The sequence below is a fragment of the Cetorhinus maximus genome, chromosome 29, assembly GCF_964194155.1.
Source record: "Cetorhinus maximus chromosome 29, sCetMax3.hap1.1, whole genome shotgun sequence".
In the NCBI taxonomy this organism is placed as follows: domain Eukaryota; kingdom Metazoa; phylum Chordata; class Chondrichthyes; order Lamniformes; family Cetorhinidae; genus Cetorhinus; species Cetorhinus maximus.
In genome coordinates, this window is record NC_135907.1 from 4,438,674 (window position 1) to 4,456,783 (window position 18,110).

Here is an 18,110-nt window from a genome sequence, read left to right on the forward strand (position 1 = left end):
AAGGCGGGGTTGGAAGGTTATCGCTGGTAGGCAGGAATGTGGGGTTGAGGTTACAATCGGATCAGCCATGATCTTCTGAGTAGTGGAGCAGGCTCTTGGGGCCCAGTGGCCTACTCCTGCTCCTAAGTTGTATGTTCATACATGTAGGGGCATTACTTTTTACTGATTCCAGTGCTTCTCCTGCACTGAACCTGGAGAGTACTACGTCAGCTGCTGTTGAGTTGTTTCCTGATGCCCTGCTTTCTTTTGTACGAGCTGTCTAGCATCCTCGTTTATGGGCTTCCTTTGCTTGGCATTGGGCCTTCTTTTGGGCTGACTGTTGGTCTATTTCCTTTACGGGATGTCAGCATGACATCACCAGAAGGGAAATGTGTCATGTTATGAAGTCACAGTAAATAAGTCCAATGCATTATATCATTATAATAACACAAGATGATGATCAGCAGTGAGAAGGCAGGTGGCAGCAAGGATAAGTACAGGTACGACACAGCGAACAGCCTTAGATCCTGTTAAAATGTTGAAAATGTTTCTCCCCTTCTCGAAGATTATTTCCTTCAAAATTTTAGAAATCTTTCAGCTTCAACCAGAAGTCACACACAAGCCAAACAACAAAACCACCTGCGTGCACAGCACAGCACACCATCTGCCAGCCTGCAATGATGTCGGCTCTCTTTTAATCACCTTTTCCCCTCCAATCAGTCCTATTCAGCAGGCAAGCAAAGGAGCGCAGAAAATACATCTGCACGGCTGTTTCTAACTTCTAGAAAGGGAACAGCCTTATCCTAGGAAAGTGAAAAATATCTATACTGTCACAAAGTGATGAACTTGAACTGCAAAACACCACGCTTACCTGAGCTTGTGTCACAGTTTTTGCTGTCTATCTCAGCCAGTATTCTCAGTCGTCCATCCTGGCTTCTTGCTCTCTCTGCAGCTTTCAGATGCCTCCCCTTGGCCGGCCTCAGTGCTCAGTGATAGATCAGCGCTCGGTATTATTTCTGTCCTCAGTGGTAACTGCTAGGGGAGAAAGGCTTGACTTTTTCAATCACCTTTTACCTCAGTAAAATCCAAGTAGAACCTAAAGTGGCAATGCTTCTCCCTCTCAGCACCCAACATGTCTTGCCTTTTCTTCAGGTTGGATTTGAGGAAGCACTACAGTTGCTGCCTGGCTGCCATTTCAAGTACAGAGACAAGGGGCAGCCCCATGACCCCTCCCCCGACTCCTGCACAATATGCAAATGTAGCACATTGTCTGAGTGCAATTTGGGAGCTGAAGACGGTTTCACAGTGGGATACAAGATATGAGGAGAGGTTTCCTCACAGACACACCGCCACATAAGCCCCTTTAAATTTGCGCGGCTGTGCAAAAAGTTTAATGGGCCCGCACACTTAAACAAATCGGTCACGCACTGTAATGACTCGCCTCATTCAGTTCAACAGAAATTAGGATCATGTTTTTAACCTGTGCCCTAGTTTTAAAATATTTTGTGTTCCATATTTACTTTCTCAATTTGTTATTAATTTACTTTACATTGCTTTATATTCTATTTTGTCTTGGACATGCATCACGGTTCGTTCAATCTCACTGGTTAAGAAAATTAAAATATTTAGTTTGATCAGGGTCTTACACTTGTCAAGAGGAGCCCTTTCAAATACTGGCCTGCTTTTGGAGGCCTGAAGTCACTGGAGCTGCACAAGTCAAGACGACTGAAGGCCTGATTCGCTGTGTAATATACGATGCAGCATCTTGTTGCACTAGCAGGCAGGAAGGAGTTTTCTGCAATGCAGTTTAAAGGCTTGATACACTAAGTACACGTTCATTTCAGGTTTGTCATTTCAGGACGCTGCGTGTTTTTTTGCTCTGTTTTCTGACTCTGAAATTCTAATTCAGACTGTGGAGAAGAGCTGTTGTTGCTGCTGTTGGTTTTCTTTGTAACTGTTGTCGTTTTTTTGTGGAAAAATATACCTTATCCATAAAATATCTGAAAGAACATTACAAAACATTTCAAAATGGCCATCGCAAAAAGTGCAATCATATTCCAGTTTTTCAAATAGATCATGTCGCACCCTGCGACGCTTCAATACGATCAATGAACATTACAGACATTTCAACATGCTGATTACAGGCAGTCAGACAGTGCAATAGTATTCAAGTTATCTACATAGATCATGTTGCACTCTGAGGTGCTTCAATACAATTGTGATAAATGTAATATTCACTGCATACATTCAATGTGAGTCTTTCAGGCCGAGGGGTCTATACCTTTCCCAGTCCCTCGGTGCACTATGGCTGAAAGGTCTTAGACAGCGACCGTTCCCCGCTGCGCATTTGTGGCGGCTGCCCCAAGCTTTAGTGCGTCCCTCAGCACGTAGTCCTCGGCCTTGGAATGTGCCAGCCAGTCTGCAACACTCTGCTGGGGACAACTCATTGCGCTGGAAGACCAACAAGTTTCGGGCAGACCAAAGAGCGTCTTTCACCGAGTAGATGATCCTCCACCTGCTTGTCTCGATGTGCGTCCCTGTCCCTGGGATCAACACGTAGAGCACAGAGACCTGTGTCACAGAACTGCTTGGGATGAACCGCGACAAAAACCACGGCAACTCTCTGCAGACCTTCTTTGCAAACGCACATTCCACAAAGAGGTGAACAACGGTCTCGTCCCCACGACAGCCACCTCGAGGTCAACATGCAGAGAGGCTGAGACTTCAGGAAGGATCTGACGGGGAGGGCATTTCTCACCACCAGCCAAGCTACGTCTTGGTGCTTGTTGGAAAGTTCTGGAGACGAGGCATTCTGCCAAACGACTTTGACAGTCTGCTCGGGGAAACATCGCACAGGATCCACCATCTCCTTTCCCCGCAGGGCCTATAGGACGTTACGTGCCGACCACTGCCTGATGGACTTGGGGTCAAAGGTGTTTTTCTGCATAAAGTTTTCCACCAGGGACAGGTGGTACGGCACGGTCCAACTACTTGGAGCGTTCCGCGGCAGCGTGGCCACACCCATCCTTCGCTAAACCGGGGACAGGTAGAACCTCAGCACGTAGTGACACCTGGTGTTTGCGTACCGAGGGTCTACGCACAGCTTGATACAGCCGCACACAAAGGTGGCCATCAGTATGAGGGCGATGTTGGGCACGTTTATTCCCCCTTTATCTAGAGGCTTATACAGCGCGTCCCTGCGGACACGATCCATTTTCGACCTCCAGATAAAGCGGAAGATGGCTCGGGTGATCGCCATCGCGCAGCAGTCTGGAATGGGCCAGACCTGCGCCATGTACAGCAACAGCGAGAGTGCCTCACACCTGATGACCAGGTTCTTACCCGCAACGGAGAGGAAGCGTCGCTCCCAGATTCCCAGTTTCCTTTTCACCATAGACACTGGATCCTTCCAGTTTCTAACGCATACCCCGGTCCCTCTGAACCATATCCCCAGCATCTTCAGGCCGTCAGCACTGACGGTGAAGGGGACAAAGGATCGGTCAGCCCAGTTCCCAAAGAACATGGCCTCGCTCTTCCCACGATTTACCTTGGCTCCCGAGTCCAGTTCGAACTGGTCGCAGATGTGGATCAGTCTGCACACCGACAGCGGATCAGAACAGAAGACGGCGACATCGTCCATGTACAGGGAGGCTTTGATCTGAGTGCCTCCACTGCCTGGGATCGTAACTCCTCTAATGCCCGGATCCTTCCTGATGGACTCAGCAAAGAACAGGCGAGAGAGGACAGCCCTGCCTGACTCCAGATTTAATTGGAAAGCTATCTGATTCCCACCCATTGATTGAGACTGCGCTACTGATGTTAGTGTAGAGTAGGATCCAACTGGATCCAATTGCGAATTCCCTCCCCAAACCCCATTTTGAGAGCACATCCACCATGTAGGTGTGCGATATTCTGTCAAAGGCTTTCTCCTAATCCAGGCTGATGAGGCAGGTGTCCACACCCCTGTCCTGCACATAGGCAATCGTATCCCTGAGCAGCGCCAGGCTGTCAGAGATCTTCCTGCCCGGCACAGAGCAGGTCTGGTCAGGGTGAATCACCAATTCCAGAGCGGATTTGACCCGATTGGCGATGACCTTGGACAGAATCTTATAGTCCACATTCAACAGTGAAATGGGTCGCCAATTTCTAATTTCCTCCCTTTCTTCCTTGTGCTTGTAGATGAGGGTGATGATGCCTTTCCTCATGGATTCTGACATACTGCCGGCCAGGAGCATACTCTCGTACACTCCTAGCAGGTCTGGGCCGATCAAGTCCCACAGAGCCGAATACAACTCCACCGGCAAGCCGTCGCTTCTGGGGAGATTTACTCTTCTCGAAGGACTCAAGGGCCTAAGTCAGTTCGTCAGGAGTTCGCGGTTTGTCCAGCCTCTCCCGTGTACTGTCGCCTGAGACCTCCGTGATAGAGGACAAGGAGGACTGGGAGGCCGTGCTGTCCGTCGGCTTCACGTCATAAAATCCGGCATAAAAGGATTTGCTGATCCTCAAAATGTCGGACTGCGCTGACTTTACTGATCCGTCTTCTTCATTCAGGCTGCTGATCACAGAGCTCTCTCTCTGTTCCTTTTGGAAGAAGAAACGTGAGCACGTCTCATCCTGCTCCACGGAGCGGGCTCTGGAATGGAAGATGTTCTTGGAGGCAAAGGGCTAGGCTTGCTGGCTCTTCACCTCTTGGAGTTCTTCCTTGACATCGACCCCCACCGACTGCAGCCGCAGCAGATTCTGCATGTTTTTCTGGAGTCGGGACATTTCCCTCTCTTCCTTTCTAGCTTTCTGGATGCTTTTGAGGATGAAAAACCTCTTGGTGTTTCCCTTGATCGCTTCCCACCAGTGTGTCAGGGACTCAAAGAGGGGTTTCATGGTTCTCCAACCTTCATAAGCCCTCTTGAGCTCCTCAATGTTCTCTGGGGTCAGCAGTTGCACGAATAGCTTCCATGCCCCCCTGCCCACCCTCAGGTCCTTCTCCAAGTGGCAGTCCGCCAGTAGGAGGCAGTGGTCAGAGAAGAACAACGGCTTGACCTCGGTGGATCTGACTGTGAATGCACGGGACACAAACAGGAAGTCTATCCTGGAACGAATGGACCCGTCTGGCCGCGACCAGGTGTATCTACGCTGCGCTCTGTCTGCAGGGTTGCTGAAGACGTCGTGCAGCTTGGCATCCTTAACTGTTTCCATCAGGGATCTGGACGTAGCGTCCAATCTGCTGCCGGCCCTGCCGGATCGTCCAGCCGCATCGATGATGCAGTTGAAGTCACCGCCCAGAATGACCGGCCTGGAGGTCGCCAGCAGCAGTGGGAGCTGCTGAAAAACCTCCAGCCGCTCAGCTCCTTGTGACGGGCCATACACGTTAATTAACCGGAGTGGAGCGTTCTTGTACATTACGTCTGCTACGAGGAGTCGCCCGCCCACCACCTCCTTCACCTCGGAGACGGTGAAGTTGCCTCCCCGCAGCAGAATACCCAGGCCGGAGGAACGAGAGTCATTTCCGCCCGACCAGATCGATGGCCCATGGGACCACCACCGTGACCATTGCCTGTAGGAGCTGAACTGGATAACCTCACTTATCCACGTTAAACTCCATCTGCCAAATTTTGGCCCATTCACCTAACCTGTCCATATCCATTTGTAAATTTCTCATTTCTTCACTGCAACTTACTTTCCCACCTATTTTGGTGTCATCTGCAAATTTAGCTATGGTACCTTCTACTCCTGAATCCAAGTAAATAGTTGGGGCCCAAGGACCGAACCCTGTGGCACCCCACTAGTTACAGCTTGCCATCCACAAAAGACCCATTTATCCTGACTCTCTGCTTTCTGTTGGTTAGCCAAAGCTCTATCCAAGCAAATATATTACCCTTAGCTGCGTGTGATCTTATCTTGTGTATTAATCTTTTGTGCGGCACCTTATCAAATGCCTTCTGGAAGTCCAGACATACTACATCTACAGGATCGCCATTATCCACTTTGCTTGTCACATCTTCAAAGAACTCTAGCAATTTAGTCAAACACGATTTAGTCTTCATAAAGCCATGCTGACTCTGATGGATTGCATTTTGACTTGCATTTTAGGAGGGTAGTGAAGGCATTGGAGAGAGTGCAGAAGAGGTTTACGAGTTTGGTTCCAGGGGCGAGGAAGTTGAGTTATGAAGTAAGATTGGAGAAGTTGGGACTGTATTCCTTGGGGAAAAGAAGTCTGAGAGGAGACTTGATAGAGGTATTGAAAATCATGAGGTATCTGGAGAGAGTAGATAGGGAGAAACTGCTTGCACCGATGAAAGGATCGAGAAGGAGCGGGCACAGGTTTAAAGTAACTAGCAGAAGAAGCAAAAGTGATAGGAGCAGCGAGTGGTCAGGGTCTGGAATGCACCGCCTGATAGCGTGGCGGAGGCAGGTTCAATTGAAGAGGGAATGAGATGATTATTTGAAAAGAAAGCATGTGCTGGGTTACGTGGAGAAGGCAGGAGAATGGCACGAAGTGAAATGTTCATTGGGAGAGCTGGTGCAGTCACGACGGGCGGAATGGGCTCCTTGTGCAGTGTAAGGATTGTGTGAACGTGGATGTAGACGTTTCCGAGTAGCTGTGTAAAGTGTGTGAGCTTTGAGGTGTGAGTTTTGACTGTTGCTGTATCAGCAGCAGCAGCAGCAGCGGGCGGGAGCGGCAGCAGAGAGCTGGTTGAAAATGTTGTGAGGCGAAAGGTGCAGCTGAGAGAGTGTTTGAGAGGTGTATTTGCAAGTGAAAGATGTTTTTGTATGAGTGAGGTAGAGTGTTTGTGAGATGAGAGTGGTGTCTGTGAGCGTTGGGTGAGCGTGCGTGTTTTTTGTGTGTAGATGGTGCGGGTGAGTGAGAAAGAAAGAAAGTTGGGTTTTGAAAGATGTGCATGTTGAAAAGTAAAGAAAGCAGATGTTTGTAAGAAAACTATTTTTAGCATTGAAAATCCCCTGGAAAGGGGTGGTGCACCATTCCCAGAGATACTGCAATACCGGGTCGATGCGTGGAGTGGACGGAGCAAGCCCCTATTCCATCTCCCTGCTGCAAAAATCAATTTAATATATGGTCCCCAGATAAGGGACGTATCAGATATTAAACTGATAAGAACAGATTTTTTTTTTTTTTTTTTTTGTAAAAATATACTTTATTCATAAAATATCTTCAATCACATTCCAAACCATTTCAAAAACAACATTACAAGGGTACAATCCAGGTTAAACTTTTACAAAATGTATCACCAGGTGCATCAGTACAAACAATATTACAATCATTTACAGCCTTTCATTTTGAGCTGTACAGCCCGAGGGGCTCTAAACAGTTCCCAGTCTCTCGGTGCGCTGTGGCAGAAAGGTCTTAGACAGCGACCCTTCCCCATTGCGCCTTTGCGGCAGCTGCCCCAAGCTTTAGTGCGTCCCTCAGCACGTAGTCCTGGACTTTGGATTGTGCCAGTCCGCAACAATCGGTCGGGGACAACTCTTTGCGCTGGAAGACCAACAAGTTTCGGGCAGACCAAAGCGCCTCTTTCACCGAGTTGATGATCCTCCAGCTGCAGTCGATTTTTGTCTCGGTGTGTGTCCCTGGGAACAGCCCGTAGAGCACAGAGTCCTGTGTCACAGAACTGCTCGGGATGAACTTCGACAGCAACCACTGCATCTCTCTCCAGACTTTCTTTGCAAAGGCACAATCCACAAGGAGGTGAACAACGGTCTCTTCCCCACCACAGCCACCTCGAGGGCAACGTGCAGAGGGGGTGAGCCTCCTGGCGTGTAGGAAGGATCTGACGGGGAGGGCCTTTCTCACCACCAGCCAAGCCACGTCTTGGTGTTTGTTGGAAAGTTCTGGCGATGAGGCATTCTGCCAAATGACTTTGACAGTCTGCTCGGGGAACCATCCCACAGGGTCCACCCTCTCCTTTTCCCTCAGGGCCTCTAGGACGTTACGTGCTGACCACTGCCTGATGGACTTGTGGTCAAAGGTGTTTTTCTGCATAAATTTTTCCACCAGGGACAGGTGTTGCTGTACGTGGCGCAGGTCTGGCCCATTCCTCACTCCTGTGCTGTGGCGATCACGCCAGCCATCTTCCGCTTTATCTGGAGGTCAAAAGTGGATCCTGTTTGCAGGGACATGATGTAAGAAAACTCTGGATGAAGGGGGAAAAAACATGCCCAACATCACCCTCATCCTGATGGCCACCTTTGTGTATGGCAGTATCAAGCTGTGTGTAGACCCAAACACCAAGCGTCACTACGTGCTGAGGTTTTACCTGTCCCTGGTGTTGCGAAGGATGGGTCTGGCCACCCTGCCGCGGAACGCTCCAAGTGCCGTATCACCTGCCCCGTGTGGAAAAACTTATGCAGAGAAACACCTTTGTCCGCAAGTCCATCAGGCAGTGGTTAGCACGTATCACCCTAGAGGCCCTGCGGGAAAAGGAGATGGTGGATTCCGGCGGACGGTTCGCCGAACAGACCGTCAGGGTCATTTGGCAGAATGCCTCATCACCAGAACTCTGAAGAGAGTGGCCGTGGTTCTTGTCGAGGTGCATCCCGAGCAGTTCCGTGACACAGGTATGGACTCTGTGCTCCAGGGGCTGTTCCCAGGGACACACGCCGAGACAAACATCAACTACCGCCGGAGGATCCACTCGGTGAAAGACACTCTTTGGCTGTCCGAAACTTGTTGGTCTTCCATTGCAAAGAGTTGGCACATTCCAAGGTCCAGGACTACGTGCTGAGGGACGCACTAAAGTTTGGGGCAAAGGCGTAATGGAGAAAGGTCGCTGTCTACGGTTGCGCTAGATGTGTCGTGTAACTGGCAGGTAATGGAAAATTTCGAGAAACACTCAGTCACAAGGGAGAACACGTGACAGGCATGAGAGACAATCCATGAGTCTTTGTAGCTGAGTTTCCGTGTGAGCAACTAGCTCACAGCGCAGAGGAGTTCTTCGATCGAGGCCTGCTGTATTTTTGTCTTTGCTTTCAGCTTGAGCAGTCAAAGAACAAAGAAGAAAAAAAAGTACAGCACAGGAACAGGCACTTCGGCCCTCCAAGCCTGCGCCGATCGGTCTGTGGAGCTTGCCAGCTGACCAGGTATGCAGCTAAAGTCCTTCCACATCTACAGGGAAGGCAAAGTCAGCAGCGTTTCTCCCAGAGTGTAGAGAGTCCTTGGAACTCTCTTCCTCGAAAGGTGGTGGAAACAGAGTCTTTGAATATTTTCAAGACAGAGCTGGATAGATTAACAAGGCGGGGTTGGAAGGTTATCGCTGGTAGGCAGGAATGTGGGGTTGAGGTTACAATCGGATCAGCCATGACCTTCTGAGTAGTGGAGCAGGCTCTTGGGGCCCAGTGGCCTACTCCTGCTCCTAAGTTGTATGTTCATACATGTAGGGGCATTACTTTTTACTGATTCCAGTGCTTCTCCTGCACTGAACCTGGAGAGTACTACGTCAGCTGCTGTTGAGTTGTTTCCTGATGCCCTGCTTTCTTTTGTACGAGCTGTCTAGCATCCTCGTTTATGGGCTTCCTTTGCTTGGCGTTGGGCCTTCTTTTGGGCTGACTGTTGGTCTATTTCCTTTACGGGATGTCAGCATGACATCACCAGAAGGGAAATGTGTCATGTTATGAAGTCACAGTAAATAAGTCCAATGCATTATATCATTATAATAACACAAGATGATGATCAGCAGTGAGAAGGCAGGTGGCAGCAAGGATAAGTACAGGTACGACACAGCGAACAGCCTTAGATCCTGTTAAAATGTTGAAAATGTTTCTCCCCTTCTCGAAGATTATTTCCTTCAAAATTTTAGAAATCTTTCAGCTTCAACCAGAAGTCACACACAAGCCAAACAACAAAACCACCTGCGTGCACAGCACAGCACACCATCTGCCAGCCTGCAATGATGTCGGCTCTCTTTTAATCACCTTTTCCCCTCCAATCAGTCCTATTCAGCAGGCAAGCAAAGGAGCGCAGAAAATACATCTGCACGGCTGTTTCTAACTTCTAGAAAGGGAACAGCCTTATCCTAGGAAAGTGAAAAATATCTATACTGTCACAAAGTGATGAACTTGAACTGCAAAACACCACGCTTACCTGAGCTTGTGTCACAGTTTTTGCTGTCTATCTCAGCCAGTATTCTCAGTCGTCCATCCTGGCTTCTTGCTCTCTCTGCAGCTTTCAGATGCCTCCCCTTGGCCGGCCTCAGTGCTCAGTGATAGATCAGCGCTCGGTATTATTTCTGTCCTCAGTGGTAACTGCTAGGGGAGAAAGGCTTGACTTTTTCAATCACCTTTTACCTCAGTAAAATCCAAGTAGAACCTAAAGTGGCAATGCTTCTCCCTCTCAGCACCCAACATGTCTTGCCTTTTCTTCAGGTTGGATTTGAGGAAGCACTACAGTTGCTGCCTGGCTGCCATTTCAAGTACAGAGACAAGGGGCAGCCCCATGACCCCTCCCCTGACTCCTGCACAATATGCAAATGTAGCACATTGTCTGAGTGCAATTTGGGAGCTGAAGACGGTTTCACAGTGGGATACAAGATATGAGGAGAGGTTTCCTCACAGACACACCGCCACATAAGCCCCTTTAAATTTGCGCGGCTGTGCAAAAAGTTTAATGGGCCCGCACACTTAAACAAATCGGTCACGCACTGTAATGACTCGCCTCATTCAGTTCAACAGAAATTAGGATCATGTTTTTAACCTGTGCCCTAGTTTTAAAATATTTTGTGTTCCATATTTACTTTCTCAATTTGTTATTAATTTACTTTACATTGCTTTATATTCTATTTTGTCTTGGACATGCATCACGGTTCGTTCAATCTCACTGGTTAAGAAAATTAAAATATTTAGTTTGATCAGGGTCTTACACTTGTCAAGAGGAGCCCTTTCAAATACTGGCCTGCTTTTGGAGGCCTGAAGTCACTGGAGCTGCACAAGTCAAGACGACTGAAGGCCTGATTCGCTGTGTAATATACGATGCAGCATCTTGTTGCACTAGCAGGCAGGAAGGAGTTTTCTGCAATGCAGTTTAAAGGCTTGATACACTAAGTACACGTTCATTTCAGGTTTGTCATTTCAGGACGCTGCGTGTTTTTTTGCTCTGTTTTCTGACTCTGAAATTCTAATTCAGACTGTGGAGAAGAGCTGTTGTTGCTGCTGTTGGTTTTCTTTGTAACTGTTGTCGTTTTTTTGTGGAGAAATATACCTTATCCATAAAATATCTGAAAGAACATTACAAAACATTTCAAAATGGCCATCGCAAAAAGTGCAATCATATTCCAGTTTTTCAAATAGATCATGTCGCACCCTGCGACGCTTCAATACGATCAATGAACATTACAGACATTTCAACATGCTGATTACAGGCAGTCAGACAGTGCAATAGTATTCAAGTTATCTACATAGATCATGTTGCACTCTGAGGTGCTTCAATACAATTGTGATAAATGTAATATTCACTGCATACATTCAATGTGAGTCTTTCAGGCCGAGGGGTCTATACCTTTCCCAGTCCCTCGGTGCACTATGGCTGAAAGGTCTTAGACAGCGACCGTTCCCCGCTGCGCATTTGTGGCGGCTGCCCCAAGCTTTAGTGCGTCCCTCAGCACGTAGTCCTCGGCCTTGGAATGTGCCAGCCAGTCTGCAACACTCTGCTGGGGACAACTCATTGCGCTGGAAGACCAACAAGTTTCGGGCAGACCAAAGAGCGTCTTTCACCGAGTAGATGATCCTCCACCTGCTTGTCTCGATGTGCGTCCCTGTCCCTGGGATCAACACGTAGAGCACAGAGACCTGTGTCACAGAACTGCTTGGGATGAACCGCGACAAAAACCACGGCAACTCTCTGCAGACCTTCTTTGCAAACGCACATTCCACAAAGAGGTGAACAACGGTCTCGTCCCCACGACAGCCACCTCGAGGTCAACATGCAGAGAGGCTGAGACTTCAGGAAGGATCTGACGGGGAGGGCATTTCTCACCACCAGCCAAGCTACGTCTTGGTGCTTGTTGGAAAGTTCTGGAGACGAGGCATTCTGCCAAACGACTTTGACAGTCTGCTCGGGGAAACATCGCACAGGGTCCACCATCTCCTTTCCCCGCAGGGCCTATAGGACGTTACGTGCCGACCACTGCCTGATGGACTTGGGGTCAAAGGTGTTTTTCTGCATAAAGTTTTCCACCAGGGACAGGTGGTACGGCACGGTCCAACTACTTGGAGCGTTCCGCGGCAGCGTGGCCACACCCATCCTTCGCTAAACCGGGGACAGGTAGAACCTCAGCACGTAGTGACACCTGGTGTTTGCGTACCGAGGGTCTACGCACAGCTTGATACAGCCGCACACAAAGGTGGCCATCAGTATGAGGGCGATGTTGGGCACGTTTATTCCCCCTTTATCTAGAGGCTTATACAGCGCGTCCCTGCGGACACGATCCATTTTCGACCTCCAGATAAAGCGGAAGATGGCTCGGGTGATCGCCATCGCGCAGCAGTCTGGAATGGGCCAGACCTGCGCCATGTACAGCAACAGCGAGAGTGCCTCACACCTGATGACCAGGTTCTTACCCGCAACGGAGAGGAAGCGTCGCTCCCAGATTCCCAGTTTCCTTTTCACCATAGACACTGGATCCTTCCAGTTTCTAACGCATACCCCGGTCCCTCTGAACCATATCCCCAGCACCTTCAGGCCGTCAGCACTGACGGTGAAGGGGACAAAGGATCGGTCAGCCCAGTTCCCAAAGAACATGGCCTCGCTCTTCCCACGATTTACCTTGGCTCCCGAGTCCAGTTCGAACTGGTCGCAGATGTGGATCAGTCTGCACACCGACAGCGGATCAGAACAGAAGACGGCGACATCGTCCATGTACAGGGAGGCTTTGATCTGAGTGCCTCCACTGCCTGGGATCGTAACTCCTCTAATGCCCGGATCCTTCCTGATGGACTCAGCAAAGAACAGGCGAGAGAGGACAGCCCTGCCTGACTCCAGATTTAATTGGAAAGCTATCTGATTCCCACCCATTGATTGAGACTGCGCTACTGATGTTAGTGTAGAGTAGGATCCAACTGGATCCAATTGCGAATTCCCTCCCCAAACCCCATTTTGAGAGCACATCCACCATGTAGGTGTGCGATATTCTGTCAAAGGCTTTCTCCTAATCCAGGCTGATGAGGCAGGTGTCCACACCCCTGTCCTGCACATAGGCAATCGTATCCCTGAGCAGCGCCAGGCTGTCAGAGATCTTCCTGCCCGGCACAGAGCAGGTCTGGTCAGGGTGAATCACCAATTCCAGAGCGGATTTGACCCGATTGGCGATGACCTTGGACAGAATCTTATAGTCCACATTCAACAGTGAAATGGGTCGCCAATTTCTAATTTCCTCCCTTTCTTCCTTGTGCTTGTAGATGAGGGTGATGATGCCTTTCCTCATGGATTCTGACATACTGCCGGCCAGGAGCATACTCTCGTACACTCCTAGCAGGTCTGGGCCGATCAAGTCCCACAGAGCCGAATACAACTCCACCGGCAAGCCGTCGCTTCTGGGGAGATTTACTCTTCTCGAAGGACTCAAGGGCCTAAGTCAGTTCGTCAGGAGTTCGCGGTTTGTCCAGCCTCTCCCGTGTACTGTCGCCTGAGACCTCCGTGATAGAGGACAAGGAGGACTGGGAGGCCGTGCTGTCCGTCGGCTTCACGTCATAAAATCCGGCATAAAAGGATTTGCTGATCCTCAAAATGTCGGACTGCGCTGACTTTACTGATCCGTCTTCTTCATTCAGGCTGCTGATCACAGAGCTCTCTCTCTGTTCCTTTTGGAAGAAGAAACGTGAGCACGTCTCATCCTGCTCCACGGAGCGGGCTCTGGAATGGAAGATGTTCTTGGAGGCAAAGGGCTAGGCTTGCTGGCTCTTCACCTCTTGGAGTTCTTCCTTGACATCGACCCCCACCGACTGCAGCCGCAGCAGATTCTGCATGTTTTTCTGGAGTCGGGACATTTCCCTCTCTTCCTTTCTAGCTTTCTGGATGCTTTTGAGGATGAAAAACCTCTTGGTGTTTCCCTTGATCGCTTCCCACCAGTGTGTCAGGGACTCAAAGAGGGGTTTCATGGTTCTCCAACCTTCATAAGCCCTCTTGAGCTCCTCAATGTTCTCTGGGGTCAGCAGTTGCACGAATAGCTTCCATGCCCCCCTGCCCACCCTCAGGTCCTTCTCCAAGTGGCAGTCCGCCAGTAGGAGGCAGTGGTCAGAGAAGAACAACGGCTTGACCTCGGTGGATCTGACTGTGAATGCACGGGACACAAACAGGAAGTCTATCCTGGAACGAATGGACCCGTCTGGCCGCGACCAGGTGTATCTACGCTGCGCTCCGTCTGCAGGGTTGCTGAAGACGTCGTGCAGCTTGGCATCCTTAACTGTTTCCATCAGGGATCTGGACGTAGCGTCCAATCTGCTGCCGGCCCTGCCGGATCGTCCAGCCGCATCGATGATGCAGTTGAAGTCACCGCCCAGAATGACCGGCCTGGAGGTCGCCAGCAGCAGTGGGAGCTGCTGAAAAACCTCCAGCCGCTCAGCTCCTTGTGACGGGCCATACACGTTAATTAACCGGAGTGGAGCGTTCTTGTACATTACGTCTGCTACGAGGAGTCGCCCGCCCACCACCTCCTTCACCTCGGAGACGGTGAAGTTGCCTCCCCGCAGCAGAATACCCAGGCCGGAGGAACGAGAGTCATTTCCGCCCGACCAGATCGATGGCCCATGGGACCACCACCGTGACCATTGCCTGTAGGAGCTGAACTGGATAACCTCACTTATCCACGTTAAACTCCATCTGCCAAATTTTGGCCCATTCACCTAACCTGTCCATATCCATTTGTAAATTTCTCATTTCTTCACTGCAACTTACTTTCCCACCTATTTTGGTGTCATCTGCAAATTTAGCTATGGTACCTTCTACTCCTGAATCCAAGTAAATAGTTGGGGCCCAAGGACCGAACCCTGTGGCACCCCACTAGTTACAGCTTGCCATCCACAAAAGACCCATTTATCCTGACTCTCTGCTTTCTGTTGGTTAGCCAAAGCTCTATCCAAGCAAATATATTACCCTTAGCTGCGTGTGATCTTATCTTGTGTATTAATCTTTTGTGCGGCACCTTATCAAATGCCTTCTGGAAGTCCAGACATACTACATCTACAGGATCGCCATTATCCACTTTGCTTGTCACATCTTCAAAGAACTCTAGCAATTTAGTCAAACACGATTTAGTCTTCATAAAGCCATGCTGACTCTGATGGATTGCATTTTGACTTGCATTTTAGGAGGGTAGTGAAGGCATTGGAGAGAGTGCAGAAGAGGTTTACGAGTTTGGTTCCAGGGGCGAGGAAGTTGAGTTATGAAGTAAGATTGGAGAAGTTGGGACTGTATTCCTTGGGGAAAAGAAGTCTGAGAGGAGACTTGATAGAGGTATTGAAAATCATGAGGTATCTGGAGAGAGTAGATAGGGAGAAACTGCTTGCACCGATGAAAGGATCGAGAAGGAGCGGGCACAGGTTTAAAGTAACTAGCAGAAGAAGCAAAAGTGATAGGAGCAGCGAGTGGTCAGGGTCTGGAATGCACCGCCTGATAGCGTGGCGGAGGCAGGTTCAATTGAAGAGGGAATGAGATGATTATTTGAAAAGAAAGCATGTGCTGGGTTACGTGGAGAAGGCAGGAGAATGGCACGAAGTGAAATGTTCATTGGGAGAGCTGGTGCAGTCACGACGGGCGGAATGGGCTCCTTGTGCAGTGTAAGGATTGTGTGAACGTGGATGTAGACATTTCCGAGTAGCTGTGTAAAGTGTGTGAGCTTTGAGGTGTGAGTTTTGACTGTTGCTGTATCAGCAGCAGCAGCAGCAGCGGGCGGGAGCGGCAGCAGAGAGCTGGTTGAAAATGTTGTGAGGCGAAAGGTGCAGCTGAGAGAGTGTTTGAGAGGTGTATTTGCAAGTGAAAGATGTTTTTGTATGAGTGAGGTAGAGTGTTTGTGAGATGAGAGTGGTGTCTGTGAGCGTTGGGTGAGCGTGCGTGTTTTTTGTGTGTAGATGGTGCGGGTGAGTGAGAAAGAAAGAAAGTTGGGTTTTGAAACATGTGCATGTTGAAAAGTAAAGAAAGCAGATGTTTGTAAGAAAACTATTTTTAGCATTGAAAATCCCCTGGAAAGGGGTGGTGCACCATTCCCAGAGATACTGCAATACCGGGTCGATGCGTGGAGTGGACGGAGCAAGCCCCTATTCCATCTCCCTGCTCCAAAAATCAATTTAATATATGGTCCCCAGATAAGGGACGTATCAGATATTAAACTGATAAGAACAGATTTTTTTTTTTTTTTTTGTAAAAATATACTTTATTCATAAAATATCTTCAATCACATTCCAAACCATTTCAAAAACAACATTACAAGGGTACAATCCAGGTTAAACTTTTACAAAATGTATCACCAGGTGCATCAGTACAAACAATATTACAATCATTTACAGCCTTTCATTTTGATCTGTACAGCCCGAGGGGCTCTAAACAGTTCCCAGTCTCTCGGTGCGCTGTGGTAGAAAGGTCTTAGACAGCGACCCTTCCCCATTGCGCCTTTGCGGCAGCTGCCCCAAGCTTTAGTGCGTCCCTCAGCACGTAGTCCTGGACTTTGGATTGTGCCAGTCCGCAACATTCGGTCGGGGACAACTCTTTGCGCTGGAAGACCAACAAGTTTCGGGCAGACCAAAGCGCCTCTTTCACCGAGTTGATGATCCTCCAGCTGCAGTCGATGTTTGTCTCGGTGTGTGTCCCTGGGAACAGCCCGTAGAGCACAGAGTCCTGTGTCACAGAACTGCTCGGGATGAACCTCGACAGCAACCACTGCATCTCTCTCCAGACTTTCTTTGCAAAGGCACAATCCACAAGGAGGTGAACAACGGTCTCTTCCCCACCACAGCCACCTCGAGGGCAACGTGCAGAGGGGGTGAGCCTCCTGGCGTGTAGGAAGGATCTGACGGGGAGGGCCTTTCTCACCACCAGCCAAGCCACGTCTTGGTGTTTGTTGGAAAGTTCTGGCGATGAGGCATTCTGCCAAATGACTTTGACAGTCTGCTCGGGGAACCATCCCACAGGGTCCACCCTCTCCTTTTCCCTCAGGGCCTCTAGGACGTTACGTGCTGACCACTGCCTGATGGACTTGTGGTCAAAGGTGTTTTTCTGCATAAATTTTTCCACCAGGGACAGGTGTTGCTGTACGTGGCGCAGGTCTGGCCCATTCCTCACTCCTGCGCTGTGGCGATCACGCCAGCCATCTTCCGCTTTATCTGGAGGTCAAAAGTGGATCCTGTTTGCAGGGACATGATGTAAAAAAACTCTGATGAAGGGGGAAAAAACATGCCCAACATCACCCTCATCCTGATGGCCACCTTTGTGTATGGCAGTATCAAGCTGTGTGTAGACCCAAACACCAAGCGTCACTACGTGCTGAGGTTCTACCTGTCCCTGGTGTTGCGAAGGATGGGTCTGGCCACCCTGCCGCGGAACGCTCCAAGTGCCGTATCACCTGCCCCGTGTGGAAAAACTTATGCAGAGAAACACCTTTGTCCGCAAGTCCATCAGGCAGTGGTTAGCACGTATCACCCTAGAGGCCCTGCGGGAAAAGGAGATGGTGGATTCCGGCGGACGGTTCGCCGAACAGACCGTCAGGGTCATTTGGCAGAATGCCTCATCACCAGAACTCTGAAGAGAGTGGCCGTGGTTCTTGTCGAGGTGCATCCCGAGCAGTTCCGTGACACAGGTATAGACTCTGTGCTCCAGGGGCTGTTCCCAGGGACACACGCCGAGACAAACATCAACTACCGCCGGAGGATCCACTCGGTGAAAGACACTCTTTGGCTGTCCGAAACTTGTTGGTCTTCCATTGCAAAGAGTTGGCACATTCCAAGGTCCAGGACTACGTGCTGAGGGACGCACTAAAGTTTGGGGCAAAGGCGTAATGGAGAAAGGTCGCTGTCTACGGTTGCGCTAGATGTGTCGTGTAACTGGCAGGTAATGGAAAATTTCGAGAAACACTCAGTCACAAGGGAGAACACGTGACAGGCATGAGAGACAATCCATGAGTCTTTGTAGCTGAGTTTCC

General features: G+C 49.6%; 1 non-coding gene and 1 pseudogene across 1 annotated transcript; both read right to left on the minus strand.

The window, feature by feature from the left end:
* Nucleotides 1–6,944: 6,944 nt before the first annotated feature.
* Nucleotides 6,945–7,127, minus strand: LOC144669793 (U2 spliceosomal RNA). Its single transcript, XR_013573744.1, has one exon. It is a non-coding gene; the product is annotated as a U2 spliceosomal RNA (small nuclear RNA).
* A 9,039-nt stretch (nucleotides 7,128–16,166) lies between these two features.
* LOC144669705 (U2 spliceosomal RNA) lies at nucleotides 16,167–16,346 on the minus strand (annotated as a pseudogene).
* Nucleotides 16,347–18,110: the final 1,764 nt, after the last annotated feature.